The sequence below is a fragment of the Tachypleus tridentatus genome, chromosome 9 (assembly GCF_004210375.1).
Source record: "Tachypleus tridentatus isolate NWPU-2018 chromosome 9, ASM421037v1, whole genome shotgun sequence".
Lineage (NCBI taxonomy): Eukaryota > Metazoa > Arthropoda > Merostomata > Xiphosura > Limulidae > Tachypleus > Tachypleus tridentatus.
In genome coordinates, this window is record NC_134833.1 from 15,624,652 (window position 1) to 15,645,562 (window position 20,911).

Consider the following 20,911-nt stretch of genomic DNA (forward strand, 5'->3'; position numbering starts at 1 on the left):
CATACCAGCCTTCCTGAGATACATTTTTATTTTAAGTGGATTTCTTATCATCACGAGAATACCTTTTTTGGTGAGCCAATGTTTACATGAAATTGAACCCTGACACCAATATCTTTCTATTGTGAACCAATCTTTAAACGAAGTTGAACCAAGACACCAATATCTTTGAATGGTCAACCAATCTTTAAGTGAAGTTAAATCGAGACGTATAATGCCATTGTACAATTTATTTAACTTTCGTGGTGTATATTAGTGTATAAAAGACCTTTAAGTAACGAATAACTTTATAACACCTAATTTGTTATTTTTATTTTGCCGTTTCGCTTTCCAGCTTCTTTAGGAGACTTTTACTAGAAATGCAAGCCGTATTTGACAGTATAAACCTTTTAATTAACACTCCTACGAAAAGACGTTTCTAGTCCTAATTTCTCCAAGCCCGTTCCCCTGGCTGTGGTTTCGCTAGATAGTAGATAGGGACAGTGGGAATCTCGTTAATCCATTCATTAATGGATTTAAATGGCAATTTCATTTAAATACAAAATTATTAGCCTAATATTAATAACCTTTCAAGTTGCTCTGGGGCCTATTAGGCCCCACTTTTCGTAGGAGTGTTAAAACATTTAAAGCTTTCTACTGTGAATTACGATTTGTGTATTCATGGAAAACGCACCCGGAGATGCTGTTGAGTGAAACGTTTCTACAATGTTGCGTTTATAATTATGTCTTGTGCCGAACATGTTTACAGACGTGTAATTTGCAGTACTTATGCAGTTTACTGATATGGTATAAAGTCTAAGATTGAAAACGTTGGTTTCGTTCGGCGTATCCGAAGTAACAATCCGTTTGATCAAGTTTACGTTTTTGAAACTGGGAGTACTGTGTGTTCCGGTCGACAATGAAATCAAACAAGCCGCATGCGAAATTCTGATTTAAGGCGAAAATAATTAATTATCCTTAATTAAAAATAGGATTTAAATAGTTCCTTCCTCGTAAGAAATGAGTTCCGTTCTTTCTGCCCTCTAAAATTACCATCCTTTACCTCAAAAAATAATGTATTCATAATTTTGAATAGACCAATGAGATTCATAATTTTGAACTGACAGACCAATGAGAAAACAACTAGTCAACAGTACCCACCATTATCTCTTGGTCTGCTTTAGTTTATCGAGTTGTGAGATAAGATGGTTGTTTGTTTAGTATTAAACACAAAGATACACAATGGGCTATCTGTGCGCTGCCCACCCCGAGTATCGAAACTCGGTTTCTCGTGGTGAGATAAGATGGTTACTCATATTAAACAGCTTTAAAAGATGGAGCGTGATTTTGCGGTAATAGGGCTCAAACTTTGAATCTTCGCACTCGTAGTTTCTTAAACTAACTACCAGGCTACATGTATTCTTTATATTCGATTTTAAAATTTTTCACTCACGTAACAAAGTGTTCGCAAAACGCTTAATGTTCTGAGAAAAACTAAACAAAAACGACTTTCATCAAATCCAGAAAACAGAAGCGCAAGTCAATAAGATATAAAATTTATTTTTTAAACTTGAAAGTGACGTGTGTTGAGAACACATGTTCCGAACGTTTGAGGAATACGACATCCTAACCTTTACTTACAGAAAGGTCAACAAACAAGCAACAGAAAGGGCATCTAAAGTCTTATTAACCTAACCTGAGGAACGCAACGTGAGCATATAGACAAGACTACGTGTCAAGATAATCTAACATAATGAACACCGCAGATTCTTTTCTTAGCGCTGATAGCTTCATAATGTTCTGAGGAGGGGGGAAGCGAGGTGAAAGTGATGCGCAGAATTACATCGAGGAATTAATATAATATGCCATTTAAGTGCAAGATACGTTATTATTGGAATCACCTTCTCTGCTTGAAACGACCAGGGCTCGTGCTTACTAATGTCTCTATAATGCGCTGAGCATTAATAATGGTTTAGAATCTAAGGTTTAAGAACAAGCAAGGACAGAGACGATTTATCACTCCATACATAGATACTTTCACGTTTAATAATAGTTCATAAAAGTTATCCTTAAATATTCCAGCTTTACGAATAATTTCTGTCGGGGAGGGGGGTAATGAGAGTGGTGTAAAACGTAACACCATGTTGTCAAATCAAGATAAAAGAGAATAAAAATAATATATAAATAAAATAATATTTTAAGAGAAAAAACAGTCAAACAAAATTACGAGGTAATAGTACAAATAATTTTCTGAATATTGGAATATCTAGTTAGTATAGATATCTGAAGTGTTGGTAACTCCAATAGCTCATAGCAAATTGAATGAAACTAAAATAAGATAAACTTATATCCAATCTGCTAAAGGGAAAAAGGAATACTTGTATATTATCACGAAACTGATTCGGTAACTTTATGTACGTATACAAGCTAGTGTTTCAAAAGAGAATTAGTTTATTTGTGTTTTTATTTCTCCATTTTCCTCTAATTTAGGCCCGGCATGGCCAAGCGTGTTAAGGTGTGCGACTTTTAATCTGAGGGTCGCGGGTTCGCATCCCCGTCGCACCAAACATGCTCGCCCTTTCAGCCGTGGGGGCGTTATAAGGTTACGGTCAATCCCACTATTCGTTGGTAAAATAGTAGCCCAAGAGTTGGCGGTGGGTGGTGATGACTAGCTGCCTTCCCTCTAGTCTTACACTGCTAAATTAGGGATGGCTAGCACAGATAGCCCTCGAATAGCTTTGTGCGAAATTCAAAAACAAACAAACAATCCTCTAATTTAAATTTTCACTTACTGCGCATGTGTTGAAACAAGACAGATACCTCATACATCGGTAATTATCATTTATCGTAGTTAATGCATATGTTTCAAAGCGAATTGAAACAATAATAACTTATCACTAGGTTATTCAATAGATTTTAGCGTTCGAACAAATTAACAGAGACAGTGGTTTCAAACAAACTCGAGTTTGCGAGAGATAAAATTGGTAGCTATATATCTATCTGTGTAAACCTGTTTTTGTTAATCCGAGTTTAAAGCTCAAAGAATATGCTGAAGGACAGTCGAGAATATTACCGTTGTAAAGAAAACAGATCGTATAGTTCTGTAAGAAATGGACATTTCTAAGCTTCCAAAACAAAAGTATGTCGACGTTATTCGTCATAATCCTGCCAGTACACAGCACGCTCTATGTGCTTCCAGTAATCAAGGAAAACTGACACTTAAAACTTAGTTACACATGTTAATAACGTAAACGTGAATTAACACACGTACATACTTAATGTGCGTGTGGTTTTAACAGCAAAACACATCGGGCTGTCTGTTGAGTCCACCGAGGGGTATCGAACCGCTGATTTTAGCGTTGGGAATCCGTTGACTTACTGCTGTACAAATGGAGGGCTTTTACTTAGTGACGACTAGAAAGTATAAATAAATACAATTTTTAGCATTTTTTTAAGTAACTTATATTTATGCAGTAAGAACTATTTTTAATAGCTTTTGTGCCAAGCTAATTGACGGCAATCTATACCTAGACAACCCTAATTCTGAATTGAAAGACAAGAGGGAAATCAATTAGTCAAAAAACCCCATCATTATCTCTTAGGCCACCCTGGCCTTGTTTGGCAGAATAGGGTGATATGAATTTTACTCTTATAGTGTACCTGCTGCCCCAAAAGTGCGTGATGGGACGCAACCCACGAATTCTGTGAGTCACAATCTAAGAACGCTGACAATCAGACTGGTCCTTTTAATATTTCGCATGATGCAACACGAACAGCTTTCTGGTCACTGGAACATTTTCGAAATAAAATCCTAACACCCAATCATATACTTTTGTCAAGGCTATTCAGACAGTTAGAGTAAAAATTACGCTCATAATCCCGCGTCACACGTTATAATTCGCTGTCACCTGTCTCCGCTGCCTAGTACGATTGTTTTGTTTGTTTTGTTTCGCGCACAGCTTCTCGAGGGCTATCTGCGCTAGCCGTCCCTAATTTAGCAGTGTAAGACTAGAGGGAAGGCAGCTAGTCATCACCACCCACCGCCAACTCTTGGACTACTCTTTTACCAACGAATAGTGGGATTGACCGTCACTTTATAACGCCCCCACGGCTGAAAGGACAAGCACGTTTGGCGCGAAGGGGATGCGAACCCGCAACCCTCAGATTACGAGTCACACGCCTTAACACGCTTGGCCATGCCGGGTCATGTGTTTAATCAACTAACGCGAGTATCTGAAGTTAAGATGTTCCAGTTGGAAGATCAGTTTCTACTTTATCATAACAAATAACACACTAAAAAAAAACCAATTAGGCCCAAATTATTCAAAAACTAAAGTTCTAAACATATATTACGTAAAACTCTATCTTAGATCAGATCTATACGTGACAGTTTCCAAGGAAAGTTATACAAGAAACCAAAGCTTACTTGGAAGTTAGTCTAGAAATAATTACTTAAATGTAACTAATGAATGAAAATCATTAAATAATTTAAAAAAAATAACTAAAAGTTACTTAGAATTTAAGTTTTGGTTTTGTTCGTTTCAGCCTAGAAGAAAGTTACGAGAGAACTGAAAGTTGACTAAGTGTTATGAGTGAAGCTGACCTGACTTAACTCATCAACTAAGTTGACTGGAACTTACTTAAAACTAAAGATCAAATGTTAAGTTACTTAATAATTCAAGGTTTAAAGTCACTTACACAGAAATTGTAAATTAACAGCCACTTACTCAGGAACCAACGATTGACAATCACTCACTCAGAAACTAAAAATTAAGAGTCAGTTACTCAGGAAGTAAAGATGGACAGTGAGGAATTCAGAAATTAATAGTTGACAGTTAGCTGTCCAGGGGCTAAAGTTACACGAAGCTGAAAGCTAATTATCAAACATGAATTACATTATTTGAAACTATCGGTTTTCTTTGGAACTTAAATTAGTTTTATAACTCATGAAATAAATTCTAAATATATATTTGTAGTTTGGATTCCTTGAAAAGCTACTCGAAGGATATCTGTGCTATCCATTACTAATTTAGCAGTAAAAACAAACAAACTAGAGGGAAGGCAATTAGTCATCACCACCCACCGCCAACTCTTGGGCTACTATTTTACCGAACAATAATGGGATGGACGGTTATATTATTTCACTGTTCGAAGTTATACACAAAATTACACAATGAGCTATCTGTGCTCTGCTCACCACGAGTTTCGAAAACCAGTTTCCAGCATTGTAAGTCTACAGACATATTGCTGTTATTTTTAACTTCCCTCACATCTGTAAGGGTGAACATGGTTCGTGGAACGGAGATTCGAACTCTCGACCGTCAGATGGGGAATCAAATACCCTAACCACCTGGCTACACCTACATATGTATGATTTAGAAGCCGACTGTATGTAATTATTAAAAACACAGGATTATCTACGAGTGAGTTATTTTAGATTTGAAAGTTTTAGGTTACTGTTTGTTTGTTTTTGAAATTCGCACAAAGCTACTCGAGGGCTATCTGTGCTAGCCGTCCCAAATTTAGCAGTGTAAGACTAGAGGGAAGGCAGCTAGTCATCACCACCCACCGCCAACTCTTGGGCTACTCTTTACCAACGAATAGTGGGATTGACCGTCACATTATACACCCCCACGGCTGGGAGGGCGAGCATGTTTAGCGCGACGCGGGCGCGTACCCGCGACCCTCGGATTACGAGTCGCACGCCTTACGCGCTAGGCCATGCCGGGCCGCATTTTGATTGAAGAAGACGAGTTGGAAACGACAGAGTTCCGATAAATTAATGCAATTTCTCTTTTTTTTTCTTTTTTAAAGCAAATTTTTAGTCTGCCCAATTGATAATTTTTGTTCCGAACAATACTGAAAAGAACGTGGTTTTTATAGACCTGAATTTGTAAAGAACATTCCGGATTCGCTGTGTTCATTTGTTGTTGTTACTAAGCGATGACATACGTTTACTGCGAGTGTCGAAAACTTACAGGAAATCCGCAAAGAGACAACTGTTTTTTGAAATGATTTACGTAATAGTTAGTAAGGCCCACAGTTCCTAAACGTTTCATAATACCACATTAATTCAGTACATCTCTCTTACCGTAGTATATTTTAATTAGTATCAGCAGTATTCTATTAATCAGTAAGAAAGACGACGCGCTGTTGAATATTATTTGTTTCAGTGACATCTAGTGTGCCGCTTAGATCTTTACCACATATAACACACAATGGTTGGTTGGTTGATTGATTTAGAGCAAATCCACGCTGGATTACTTACCGTGTCCACAGCGAGAATCGAACCACACATTTTAGCATTCATTTTAAGTCCGGAAACTCGCAGATTGAGTTCTTCAAATAAACACTTTTGATGCTACGATTCTTTTCCTTAACTTCTTTCATTACGAATAATTCTTGATTTCTATTGTCAAAAATATTTGAATTTAATCTGCCATTTCATCTATGGGGTCGTTATAATGTGACGATCAATTTTACAATTCGTTGGAGAGTAGCTCGACAGTTAGCGGTGGGTGGTGATGACTAGCTGCCTTCCCTCTAGTCTTACACTGCTATATTAGGGACGGCTAGCGCAGATAGCCCTCGTGTAGCCTTGCGCGAAATTCAAAACCAACCAATCAACAACCTTATTGTGTAAGCACTATCTTCAATAAAAGCCAATCAGACTTTGAGGTTTTTCGAAAGTTAATACTCACTGAATAATTAAAAACAAGTTTTTTAGAGTTAAATATGACATAACGTGTATCTGGACAAGCAATGATAATTGTGCAAAAGTTTGATTCATTGTTTCTGTCAGAAATTAAAAGAATAGACAAAACATGCTGTAATTCAGAAATGTATGATGAAATATATATGGTACCAGTAATTATGTATTCAGTTATATACATTAATTACAAGAGTAATGATATTTAAATCAAGCATAAGGGTTATTATTGTTTTCTTAGTACAAAGTTACATAACGGGTTATCTGCATTGTGTCACCGCAGGGAATCGAACTCCAGATTTTAGAATATGAGTCCGTAAACTTATCAACGATCCACTATGGGAAGAAAGAAGCATTTGTTTGTTTGTTTTAGAGCAAAGCTATCTGCTGTATCCACCGTACGGAATCGAGCCGCGGACTTCAGCGTTGTAAATCGCTGGACTTACCGCTGTCCCACTCGGGGACAGGTAAGGGATGTACGACTACCAGGAAAACTTCATGATATGTCCAACGAATTTTATATTTGAAATATTCAATTTTTCAGACATGTTCTGAAGTTTGTTCTCATAACCATAAGTTCACGCGTATCATTCACTCATTCCCTCCCGTATGATCTGCCCCCACCCACCCACCCACGCACCCACCATCACCCTCTACCCCAGCGCACAATTGACTTCTAGGCTTCATCTACATCATGCGGGCGATTTGAAGAAAATATATATATATATATATCAGCTGTTATTGTTATGGTTAGTCAGCTACAGTACTAAAGCAGGTGTCTGTTTCACATGTTCAAATAGAAAAGACATTAAAATCACATTTTACACTGAGGTAAGACCATTTCTCACTGTGTGCGAATGTTATTACCCGACGGTCTACATGTGAAAATTTCGAGATTACATTTTACAAAGCGAAAAATATGAGAAGTGAGCTCCTTGAGAGAAGGCTTATAAGATTATCGTGTACTTTCTTTCTTTTATCATTCTTTATTTGTTCGGCTTAGACATGTACTTGTAGGGATCAGCTATTTAATTCCAATTTTAGATTTTTAAGTATTTTCGTTTCTTTATCCTCCAATGAATGTAGGTCCTTTCCGGTAGGAACATCAGTTATTACTAAAGATTTTGTTGTTGTTTTTTCACTGGTAAAACATTGTTTAAAGTAAAGAAGAAACAATAGCCTCGTGTAATTAGAAAATAATAAAAAAAATCATTTTTTAGAACACTACAAGTACAGCTGATGGTACCGTTAAGAGAAATGAAATCTTAACCGTCATCACATCTGTGTGCTTTTCGATGTTTAAGCCAGTTGATTCACGAAAATTTGTTTGTAGCTTGAGCACAAAGCTACACATTGTGCTTGTCTGCACTCTACCCATAACAAGCATCGAAACCCAGCCTCTAGCATTGTAAGTCTTCAAACATAGCGCTATACCATAACTAACAAAATACATGCATTATACTATAATGGAGTTCTTGCTTATATGATACCGTGAAAACTTTTTTATTACGCGATGCCAGCCCCCAACTTCGCGAAATATGTATTCTGTGAGCATGTAAATTTGCAATAGAGGTCACGATTTTCCCGTTTCCTTTCCGTTTCCCGTCACGGAGAACTTTATTTTTCTCCATTCTTATGGTGCAGATATGACGTCATGAATACGTCATACGCGAATCTAATACATGCACTGGCTCCACGGGAAATTGGCTAGTGTACTTTAAATATGATCTAGGTATCAATATCTAGCTTATAACATTGGCACGTACTTCATATGCCCCGCTATTCCAATTTCCAGGTATTATATGGGCCAAATTTTAACAAAGATTATTCACACTGCATCTACTAATGTACGAATTTTAGGGCCTATCTTTAATTAAGTATAGAATGAATCAATTAGATACAAAATGGTTGATATTTTGTCACGAACAGATTAATATAAAATTTAAATATCTTTACATTTTAAATGTAATAAAACATTGCGTTGCTTTGTGTTCTAACTTCAAACATAGTATATACTGACTTTGCTTGTTTGTTACTTACTCCAAAGCTACGCAATGGGCCGTTTCAGCTCTGTCCACTATGAATATCGAAACCTAAATTTTTAACATTATAGACCCAACTGCTGAACTGCCGAAGGGTATTTGTACTGGTAGATACAAAGACGGAAACGTTTGGAAATGGTTTTAACGTTATTTTACAATTTTTTACACGATGAAAGGTTTGGTCATTTCAAGAAACTTAAAACTGAAATTTAAAAATGAATTTGTACAAGTGCGATCAGAAATTTACGGTCACATTATGCTTCCCCTGTAATTCTAAAAGAAACACGGGCGCTTCTATTTACCTCTCCTGTCTCAGGACATTTCGAGCTCAGCATTTTATTGAATTTCCAATCCAGACACGTGAACACTAACGAAAACTTACATTAAGTGCAAGCTTTTATTTACAGTGCTTCAACCAACTTACTGAAAGGTGTGACCCAGAAAGAATGCTCGAAGCAAATTTTACTGTTCCATATACAAAGGCATCGTAAAATACGTAACACTGCAAAACTGGAAATGTAATAAAAAAACATTAACAAATGCGGAATCTACGAAAGTCACGATCACGCATATATATATAACCTTGTACGTTGCCAATTCAACTCGCCAGTTGAAGGCAGCTAGTCATCACCACCCACCGCCAACTCTTGGGCTACTCTTTTTATCAACGAATAATGGAATTGACCGTAACATTATAACGCCCCACGGTTGAAAGGGTGAGAATGTTTGGTGCGACGGGGATTCGAACCCGCGACCCTCGGATTACGAGTCGAACGCCTTAAACCACCTGGCCATGCCGGGTCGTTTGGTTAGTCAAAGGGTAGCCTCAGAATCGGCGGAGGATGGTGATGACTAGCTTCCTTCCCTATAGTCTTTCACTGCTATATTATGGACGGCTAGCGCAGATAGTCCTCGTGTAGCTTTGCGCGAAGTACTCTTACATTCATCATACGTTATAACCTTCCCCTTTCCTGGCTCAAACGTTTACGACCCCAAAGAAGTTTTACACTCTCAAAAATGTGGTTATTTTCCAACCAAAGCCAGCTTTCTATACAGATAAAGTAAAAGCAAAAGTTAATCCAGTAACAAGTATAGCTAATATAATTTTCCTTTCTTACGTGATGACGAGAAACCTCCTCGAAGTAAAAATATATCTCAAGACGGCTGGTATGGGTATTAAAACTTTTTATTACAATAAAGTAGTGAACAACGTTTCGAGCTTATTAGATCATCTTCAAATTAAAGTGCTAATACCAATAACAGTCGTCCTGATGATACATTTTTACTTCAAGTGGGTTTCTCGTCATCACGAGTTTGCAATTGTTACAAGTAATATTATAAACATGTCCTCCGAGATTTTTTATCGAAATCCAATCACTTTTCACCGAGTTATAAAAGTGAAAATAGTGTGAAAAATTGGGCCCCATATCAGCAGATAAGGATTTTTTTTTATTTAGTCATCTTTGCTGTGACCTTGATCATCCAAAACTACTCACTTCTGAGTTTGGTCATGATCCAAGTATATATCAATTTTTGTTTAAAGCCGTTCAGCTGTTTCCGAGAAATCTTGCTGAAACCACAGCATGCGTGAACTTCGTGATTAAGGCCTTAGATTCGCAACTTACAAGCTACGGGTTCCAATCCAAATGTGTTCGTCTTATCAGTGGAAAAGGCATTAGAATGTGACAGTAATTCTCACTTTTCATTGTTAAAAGAGTGACCAAAAAGTTGGTGATGGGTGGCGGTGTTGACTAGCTACTTCTCTATTCTAACCCTAAGAAAGGGTTATCGCAGACAGCCCTCGAGTAGCTAGCGAGCTTCGCGTGAAGTTCAACAAACAACCAAACTGAATGGTGTACAATGAGAAGTCTAAGATGGTGTGATGTAGTAACACTTACTTTACGTTGATACCACCGCCTAAAACACCATCTTTAAATGTATATCACGAAGCGTTTTCTAAATACCAAAAAGTTTAATAGTTCTGTTCAAATGTATTCGAAAATAGCACCATAGATTCCTCAGCATTTCTGTGTGACGATTGTTCCAGCTCAATAAGTCCCAGGCCCGGCATGGCCAAGCGTGTTAAGGCGTGCGACTCGTAATCTGAGGATCGCGGGTTCGCATCCATATCGCGCCAAACATGCTCGCCCTTTCAGCCGTGGGGGCGTTATAATGTGACGGTCAATCCCACTATTTGTTGGTAAAAGAGTAGCCCAAGAGTTGGCGGTGGGTGGTGATGACTAGCTGCCTTCCCTCTAGTCTTACACTGCTAAATTAGGGACGGCTAGCACAGGTAGCCCTCGAGTAGCTTTGTGCGAAATTCAAAAACAAACAAACAAACAAACAATAAATCCCTTGCTGGTAGAGCGGTTAGTCTATGGATTTACAACGATAAAATCAGGGGGTTGATTCCCCTCGGTGGACTCAGCAGACTACCCGATGTGACTGTGCTATAAAAAAACACACACCCAACTCGATAAATATCAACACCATTATTGTTTGTTCGACATTAAGCACTTGATGTCAAAGTGTTACTGCTTTATTTCCCTTTGATTTCGTAAATAAATCATTCGAGGAGATTGTGATGATTTAGTGATTCTTGGTTAATAACTCTTGGCTACAAAGGCTATGTCAAATACTTTGTTTATTTCTTTGGTTGGGTTTAACGGCACAAAACAAAAACATTTGCGGCTAACAGCCTGGGTCAAAAAGACCTTCCCTTTCTGTAAATAAATGAAAAAGTAGTTTCGCCAAAAAACTTAACTCATAGTCTATGGGTCACAAGTTCGAATCCCCTATCACCAAACATACTTGTCCTTTCATCTGTGGAGGTGTTATAACCGGTTGCCTGACCTTTTGTTTGTTGGTAAAAGCGTAGCCCAAGAGTTGGCGGTCGTCGATATTCACTAGCTGCCTTTACTCTAATCTATCACTGCTAAATTAGGGATGGTTAGCACAGATAAACCTCGAATAGTTTTATACGAAATTCAAAACAAAACAATCTCCCGTTTTTTTCTTGACACTTTACTATCGTCACTTATATTTCAAAATTCTCTCTTTCTTAATTATCACAGAATTATTATACTTAGAAATTTCCACGACTGAATTTTCACTGTAGACGCGCATATTTTGGCAGCATAGAGAATATAAAGTTTATTTATAGCTCGTACTAAAAACAAATCAAAGCAACATTGGTAAGTTTTCATTACGTAAAATTCTATTATTGTCCTTTAGTTACGTGGTTGCACTTACACAAAAGCATTCTGCTTCATGGAATGTATTCTATCCGTTCATGAGCGTTTTCCATCACGTTCGAGAAATTAAGACAGTTCAAACATATACGTTAGCATTGTCTCTGAGACGGACGGTCAGATGCACATAATCATGAACCTCTATTCACCCAGTCGCCCTCTGTTTTTGTGCCACCATATAATCTGTCGTTAATTAATATGGGTGAATCGACGATCCTGGTATTTGTAAAGGGAGCGCTACGTAATTAACATACGGGTCTTAGTCTCACTTAATGAACCAGCCCCCTAAACACAACGCTGTTTTTATTTATCTTTATTATAATTACATTTAAAACCTAAAGTTGAAGGCTTTGTTTATTTGTTGTGAATCGCAAAGCTACACGATAGGATATTTGTGCTGTGAGAACCACGAGTGTCAAAACCTAGTTTTTAATGTCACATATCCAATCACTTACATGCAAGTCACAAGCGTGAGGGAGAACTTTGAAATGCAAAAACGCAATTTTGTTGAGAGATTTTGGTCAACCATTACTGACTTTTGAATTTCAAGCTACCAAAAAGTTAACAATTTAAAAGACTATTCGACAATAAGATAGACCTTAGTAAATGACTCATTTTAGAGAAAACGTAATTTATTGACGTAAAATAAAACTAATGTAATTACAAGTATAATTTATCTAATGTTTTGGAATCGTTAAAAAAGATAGAGGTACTAAATACAGAACTGTAATTTGTAATAAACAAATAACTGAAATACAACAAACAGGAACAGAAGTAAATGAATGGTTTTTATTCCATTCTTTTGAATTTCATGCAAAGATACACGATGGCTATCTGCGCTAGCTGTCCCTAATTTTTCAGTGTAAGATTAGATGGTTGGCATGGCATGGCGTTCGACGCGTAATTTGAGCGTCGCAGGTTCGAATCCCTGTCGCACCAAACGTCCTCGTCCTTTCAGCCATGGGGCCATTATAATGTTACGGTCAATCCCACTATTCGTTGGTAAAAGAATAGCCGAAGAGTTGGCGGTGCCTTCCCTCTAGTCTTACACTGCTAAATTAGGGACGGCTAGCGTAGATAGCCCTTGAGTAGCTTTGGGCGAAATTCAAAACAAACAAACAAAAGACTAGAGGGAAGGCAACTAGTCACCCCATCCCACGCACACACCAACCCTTGGGCTACTCTTTTACCAACGAATAGTGGGATTGACCGAACGTTATAACGCTCACATGGCTGAAAAGGCTAGCATTTTTGGTGTGACGGGGATTCGAACCCTCAACTCTCAGACTGGGAGTCGAGCGCCCTATCTACGTGGTCATGCCGAGCCTGAATAGTATGTAATACAAGTTAAATCAGTCATCTTAAAGTAAACTTAAATCAACTGGAGAGTATGTGTTATAGGTGTAAGAATAGCTTTCATATACACTGTATATTTTATCAGTTTCATTGAGAAGGTTTAGAAGTTTGAGAAAGAAATGAAATGTTCTGTTCCGATTGAATAGGTAGATGTTTTTCGGCCTGTTTTAGAATATTTTCCAAAGGTACAGATATACGCACGAGTTTTGGCTTGTTTTATCTTGTTTTTTTCCAGACGGAACTTATATAAACTCGTGATTAATGAAAGGTTACCTAAGGACATGAAAAATTCCTTCCCTCATTTGTGATGGTCAAAAACGCCCATCGGAGGTGCGAAACACAAAACGTAAAACCACTATTTTTTATGTATCTCCGCACGAACCCAACAACCTTTTGTGCCAAATTTGATGAAGATTTGTCCTTAAGGGAGTTATAATAAAAAAACACAAAACTGAAAAATTGTATGTACCTCGGTATGAACTTAACAATTCTCCATACTAATGATTGTAGAGATCCATTTACACCCTGCGAAGTATTTACTTGGACAAACAACAGACAATATTTATTGAGACACGCAAGTGCACGTGCTTTATTTTTTATCTTCTCCTCACAACACACAGAATAAAATAGTGGAAGGTAAATTATATCGTAAATTAATACAAAAAAAACATTTACAGAAATTGGAAGACATCTAAAAATTCGACATAATCTTAGGCACACGAGATTAGGGTTAGTAATGAAGTTAAAATGAGACGCGCATTAAAAAGACAACGAACATATATCGATGTATCAGCAGATATTAAGTCATTCTTCTAGTGACAGTAACTAATCGTGCTAAAATCACGCTGTGCTTTTGGAAGACAGTATTTGGTTCAGTGTTACGTTCTTCATAATTTATGGATAATATTATTATCCAGTATTTTGGCAAAGAACCAAAAGTTTTACGCGACCATATTCGAACACAAACATCCAACATCCTATCTTCATCAAGATCCTTATAACTACGGAAGTTAACTGACTGGAGACACATCGAGTGTGATTCTCTGTCTGAGTAGAATCATCAAAACTGATGGAAGATGAGAAACAGGACAAAAAAGAGATTGAACAGTAACAAAAACGTGGTTTTGCTAAGGAGAGAATGGACTGTAAAATGGTATTAAACCTCCTTTTGAAAGAATAGAATGTAATCAGCTGATATCTAAGAAAAATTTTGGAAGCAGGAAAAGAAAATTCTTTGCTTGCTTTTTGAATTTCGCACGAAGCTACTCGTGTGTTTATGTTTCTCTTATAGCAAAGCCACGTCGGGGAAATCGAACCCCTGATTTTAGCGTTGTAAATCCGGAGACATACCGCTGTACTAGCGGGGGACGAAGCTACTCGAAGACTAGTTGCTCTGACCATTCTTAACTTAGAGGTGATAGACTAGAAGGAAGGAAGCTAGCCAACAACGCCCACTGCCAATTCTATGGTTACTCATTACGAAGAAAAGGTGGATTTGTCATTATATTATAAAACTCTCAAAGCTGATAAAAAATCGAGTCATGTTTGATGACGGAATTCTCAAACTGAAAGTGCAGGAAGTGGTTCGATTTTTGTTCTTGTGGAATTTTAACTTTAACAGAATGCGTGAGTTTAGGAATCAGTCAAAAGTAATCATGGCTGTGAAAGTTTTCACAAGTATCAAAACCCAATTTTTAGGGCTATAACACTTCAGATCTCTCTATGAGTTACTGGGAGAAAAAAAAACTACAAAAGGCATCTGGAATACATCCATATTTAATTGGTGTGGTTTGACTGAAAGTATTTAAAGAAATATTAAATGTGGGGTTTACTAAATTATGTTTCCAAATTTTCCGTTTACATATTGCAAAAATATATGTTGTTTTTTTATTTTTAATTTCAAATAAAATAAGTAAAAAATTAAAACAGTGTCGCATGATTAACAATACCCTTAATATACCCCTTCGTACGTTTGGTAAGTCATTACGGAATTGTTTGGAATATATGCATATAGTGATCGTTAAGTACACAATTTGGTTCGATATGTTTTCTTTACGGATGATATCTGGTGATAAGCAGTTGTCACAGCTGCTATGATAGAACCGAGGACTAATAATCTATCAGCACTGTACGCATCGTATTATTAATTTCAAGTTAACAGAGATTTTTCAGAGAGTGAAATCCCGTTTAATGATAAAAGGCCTTTTACTTGTGAATGACCGATAATTAATTCGTACAACTTGGTATAGTAGCAAAGTTTGGTCACAAGCAGCGGCAGCAAAGTCACCAAATATTCTAGAATCAGCTTTAATAAAAATCGTAAAACTGGTTGTTGAAGCGTAACACGTCAAAAGGGTTTGCGAAGGACAACACCTTAAAGTATCCTGCGGCATTGGAGTCCTTACCCCCCCTCGAAAAAAAAAAAAGAAAAAAGTAGCTATGAGAACAATATTACGACTGAAATCCGTAAAATTCATCCACTTTCCAAGATTTCGTAAAACGAGTATCTTCCAAGATTGAATGACTTTGATAAAATTTAGTCTCTTAGAGTTTTAGTGTAAACAATTTTCTTTAGTTATAACGAATAACTGGAATTTGAAAATTATAATAACCGAGAAAACCCTACCTAAACTGTATAATACAGCGCCATCTCTCTGATTTTAAGATTGAAACGCAATATAATTAAAAGTTGATCATAATTATCTTATTTTCTTTTACAATTTATTTTGATAGATGTTTATAGTTTGCATAATATATATGTAGTCCCCAGTGGCTCAACGGTGACTCTGATGGCTTATAACGTTATAGATCGAGTTTCGACCCATAGTAGACACAGCAAAAATAGTTCATTTTGTAGTTTTGTATCTAACGACAAACAAACAAAAATATTATGTTAAATGGCTTCGAGATCTTGAAGGTGTGGTTATTCTTTCCCTGAAAGGATATCTGAGGCCACCTGGAGGGGCCATCTATATTAACCACTCGTACCACTGAATAGTAGTGTGTTATCTGTCATTCAGTCAGTCAGTCAGTAAATACAAAAATTACATCACATAAGGGACGCTTAACGTTACAATTTTGTACTATCTTGACGTCAGTAAAACCTGCGCATGTTATGAATCACGAGAAGAATTTTGCATTCTGTAGGGTACAGTACAGCATTACACATGAACTTCATAATCGAGAAATAAATATGCATTTGTTAAACTTAGATGGAATTTTATTTACTTTTGAAACAAAACGGTTTGGAGGATACTGCAAAGAACGTCTAGTTTTATAATGGTAAAATCTGTCACACTTTACTTTGTTTCCATGGATACACTTCAAGATTTGCTTAATACCATATATTGTATCCACTTTCGTTTTCCATCGTTGTTTATCGATTAAATATGCTTACTGACAATAAAGTACTTAACTATCTCTCAGTTTTCAGTTGCAAAAGGTACGAAATTAAAATGTTAAAAGATTTTTAGTTGGTTAGAGGGTGTGGATGGGATGAGTGAGAGGGGAAGAAGATATTTCTCCTTTGGATCTCGTTACGACTGGTAAATTGCCTACATTACTACTGCTGTTAATATGTAAGGGTAACATACCCCCCAAGGGTAAATGTTCTCAATTTTTGGAGTTGGGAAAGGCACCATGGAGTTGAAAAGACACCAATATTGGATGCTTTAAAACTTTTATTCATTACTTTAAGAGCATGGATGGAGCTAATGTCACCTTAACACTCGATAAGTCTCATACTCTCTGATAAGTTGTTGTTTGTTAGTAAGAACAAAGCTGCAGAAAGAGCTGTCCACCATGGGTTGGTTTCTGGCGGTATAAGTCCATAGACGTACCGTTATGCCACTGGGAGAGGGTTACAAGTCTCTGAGAGAACTCCTTCAACCAAAACAGTTGACCATCAGTTTATCTTAGGTATACATGTATGACTTTTTTGTGTGTGAAAATTTATAGCTTTCCAAAACAGACTGGTTACAGTGAACATCAAGTCATCTCCAGTTTATCCATAAATAAGTTTGTTTCTATGCAAGAATTTCCTTTTTTTAACTCCCTTTTGTACTTTACTCCGAAGTTCTAACCTTGGTTTAAAAGCTGGGGTGCGTGAATGGGGCGGTAGAGAAAGATTGCTGTATCCTGTTTAATTTTCCATTCCATAATGCCCCCTGGAGACCATCCGGTGACTCACTGGACAGTTTGAATGCCTTTTACGCAAGATGCAAGGGTTAGATTTCCGTGGAGAAATAGCGCAGATAGCTCTTTGTGTAGCTTTTCGTTTAAGATAGCATTTAGTATTTATAATACTAAATACAATAACAAGTACCGGCGATACTGCTGCTCCCTGGTGGGCAGTTGCATATTCACATAATGCAGATGAGCTGACGTGGACTTATGGTTAGGGCGCTCGACTTGCAATCTGTGGATCACAGGTTCAAATCTTCATCACCGAACAAGTCTTCCTTTTAGCCGTTTAAAAGTGATAGCCAATCCCAGTAACTCTAGGATTGGTAGTGGGTAGTGTTGACTAACTTTACCTGTAGTTTATAATTATTAAATCAGGAACGGCTAAAGCAAGTAGACCTCGAGTAGCTGCAAGCAAAATTTATAAGAAAAAAAAAGCCTTATTCTGTTATTCGTTACCGCTTTGGCAGTTAATATGAAACAAATATGTTTAAACACATGCAAATTAAATATTTGTATACTAAACAATATCTGCTACGTCTTCTAATCACTAAAAGTTCAGAGGTCAGAAATTGATACACAAACCACATCAGGTCAGTTTCATGTAACTCATAGTTAACGACACAGTATCTCTTTTCGTGTTTATTTTTTAGTTTTAATTACAATTACTTGTTATAACATTAGTCTGTATTTCATAATTCGACATAAATCTCAAGGTAACCCTTAATCCTGACAGTAAGAAAACCTGGATAAATTACAGTTCGTTAATTACTCACAGTAAAAACATATTCTTTTGTGGTTGTTGATCCGTCGACTTCGATCTTCTAACTGGATTAGGAAATATATAAAAATCTCTTTTTGTTTTCTATTTACTCATTTCTTGACACATATAATACAAAATTCCTGCATCAAGGTCACAGTAAGTGTCCAGGTCGTCTTATCACTTTATCGGTTCGTTTACCTTTAATACAAAACTCCTGCATCAAAGAATTGTATTATCTCTTGACTCATTGGTTAACACGTGTATTTCAAACTTCCACATGTCTTCCCTCTGTGAATAATAGCCCCTCCCCCACAGGCAAAGCAGTACATCTGCGAACTTACATTGCTATAAATTGAATTCCATACACCTGGTGGGCAGAGCACAGAGAGCCCATTGTGTAGCTTTGCCCCTAACTTCAAACAGCAGCAATCTTCAATAATAATATAGAAATCTTGAAATAAAATTCCATCCTAACAGTTATTTCATATTTCAAAGAACCCTTACTAAACATGCACAATACACTTTCTCCAATAAACAAGCGCACTACATTTTCTTTTATAAACAGGGACACTACACTTTATTCTATAAATAAGCACACCGTATTTTCTTCAGTAAACAAGAACACGACACTCTCTATATTAAACAAGCACACTAGCTTTTCTCTAATAAACAAGCACACTAGCTTTTCTCTAATAAACAAGAACACTACACTCTCTTCAATAAACAAGCAAACTGTACTTTCTTCAATAAAATAGCACAGTATAGTCTCTCACACTTCACAATCTAATCAATGGTAAGTAGTTAAAAAAGAGACTTTAGTTTTCTTTGTCCTTGTTTCTAATCAATACAGATGATAGTTGACGTAAAGAAGGCACGATAAGGTTTACTCCCTTTACAACAACTGATTCTAATCTTAACAGAGGGTATTATGGGTTGTATTATCTTTATTTTTAGATAAATCGATGTATGCAAGAACGTTTACTCCTGTAGCGAATGAGCCGCTGGTTTTACGTTATTTTGATAAATGCTAAGAACAAACTCTACAGGTACATTAATTAATTAGGTTAATCCACGTTTCCTCCTCCAAAGATCAAGGATGGAAAAACGTTTTAAGAGACAAACCATAACCCTCCAAATAAGGCCTGGCATGGCCAAGCGCGTAAGGCGTGCGACTCGTAATCCGAAGGTCGCGGGTTCGCGCCAGCGTCGCGCCAAACATGCTCGCCCTCCCAGCTGTGGGGGCGTATAATGCTACGGTCAATCCCACTATTCCTTGGTAAAAGAGTAGCCTAAGAGTTGGCGGTGGGTGGTGATGACTAGCTGCCTTCCCTCTAGCGTTACACTGCTAAATTAGGGACGGCTAGCACAGATAGCCCTCGAGTAGCTTTGTGCGAAATTCAAAACAAACAAACAAACAAACCCTCCAAATATATACATATTTCATCTACAAATACTGACCCCAAAGTTGCATAGCGGTATGTCTGCGGGTTTACAACACTTGAATCCAGATTTTGATACCCGTGGTGGGCAGAGTATACATAGTCCACAGTGCAACTTTGTGCTTTACAAACAATACTACAACAGCTACAGAGAAGTTAGGTCCAAAAAAGGACAACGTTAATGAGCCAAATCGCTGTTTGAAATGGTATGAAAACGCTAAATCACCAACTAACAGTACGCGTAACAAGAAAACAAAAAAAAATGTTTATATCCTTACTAGATTAGGAACATTTTGGTCTATCCCTGAGATTTAGAATTGTTTGTTTTGAAATTCACGCAAAGCAACAAGAGGACTATCTACGCCAGCCGTCCCTAATGTAGCAGTGTAAGACTAGAGGGAAGGCAACTAGTCATCAACACTCACCGTCAACTCTTGGGCTACTGTTTTACCAATGAATAGTGAGATTGACCGTCACATTATAACAATACCATGACCAAAAGGGTGATCATAGTTTGTTTTAATGGGGATTCGAGCCCGGGACTCTCAGATTACGAGTCGAGTGCTCCATAACCACGTGGCCATGCCTGGCCGTAGTTTATGTGAAATGGATATAATCAAATAAGGCAAGTTAGCAGTGCTTGTTTTTAATTATAATTATTTCTCGAAAGCTAATAATAGAACAATACGATCTTATGCAGTTTAAGCTGTAAACACAGGTGTGTTAAAAAGCAGAGTTATGGATTCCTTTCTTTGTTTTTGAATTTCGTGCAAACCTACACGAGGGTTATCTGCGCTAGCCGTCTCTAATTTAGCAGTGTAAGACTAGAGAAAAGGTAGCTAGTCATCACCTCCCACTGCTAACTCTTGGGCTACTCTTTTAGCAACGAATAGTGTAATTGGTCGTCACTATATAACACCCCCATGGCTGAAAGGGCGAGTATGTTTGGTGCGACAGAGATTCGAACCTACGACCCTCAGATTACGAGTCGAACGCCTTAACCCACTTGGCCATGTCGGGTCAAAGTTGTGGAGTACAATATATACAATATTTAACTGAATATCCGTATATATGTTGTTGTGGATTGTATAAAGAATTGGGCTACTCTTTGTTTTAGGTGGTTACGTGATATACTAATAATAACAATACGTGATATAAAACATTATCACTGCTACGTATAACATAAAAATAAA

The 20,911-nt window shown here is 37.2% G+C and overlaps 1 protein-coding gene across 8 annotated transcripts in view; it reads right to left on the reverse strand.

Moving 5' to 3' along the window:
- Positions 1 to 20,911, reverse strand: part of LOC143224777 (uncharacterized) — a 208,644-nt gene that overhangs the window by 9,831 nt on the left and 177,902 nt on the right. Inside the window, exon 1 of one of the 8 annotated variants that reach the window (XM_076453070.1) lies at positions 18,293 to 19,005. The exons of the other annotated variants lie outside the window; for them this stretch is intronic. The gene's annotated coding sequence lies outside the window, so the exon portion shown is untranslated. Of the gene's footprint in view, positions 1 to 18,292; positions 19,006 to 20,911 lie in introns of those variants that run through there. 8 annotated transcript variants of the gene reach the window in all.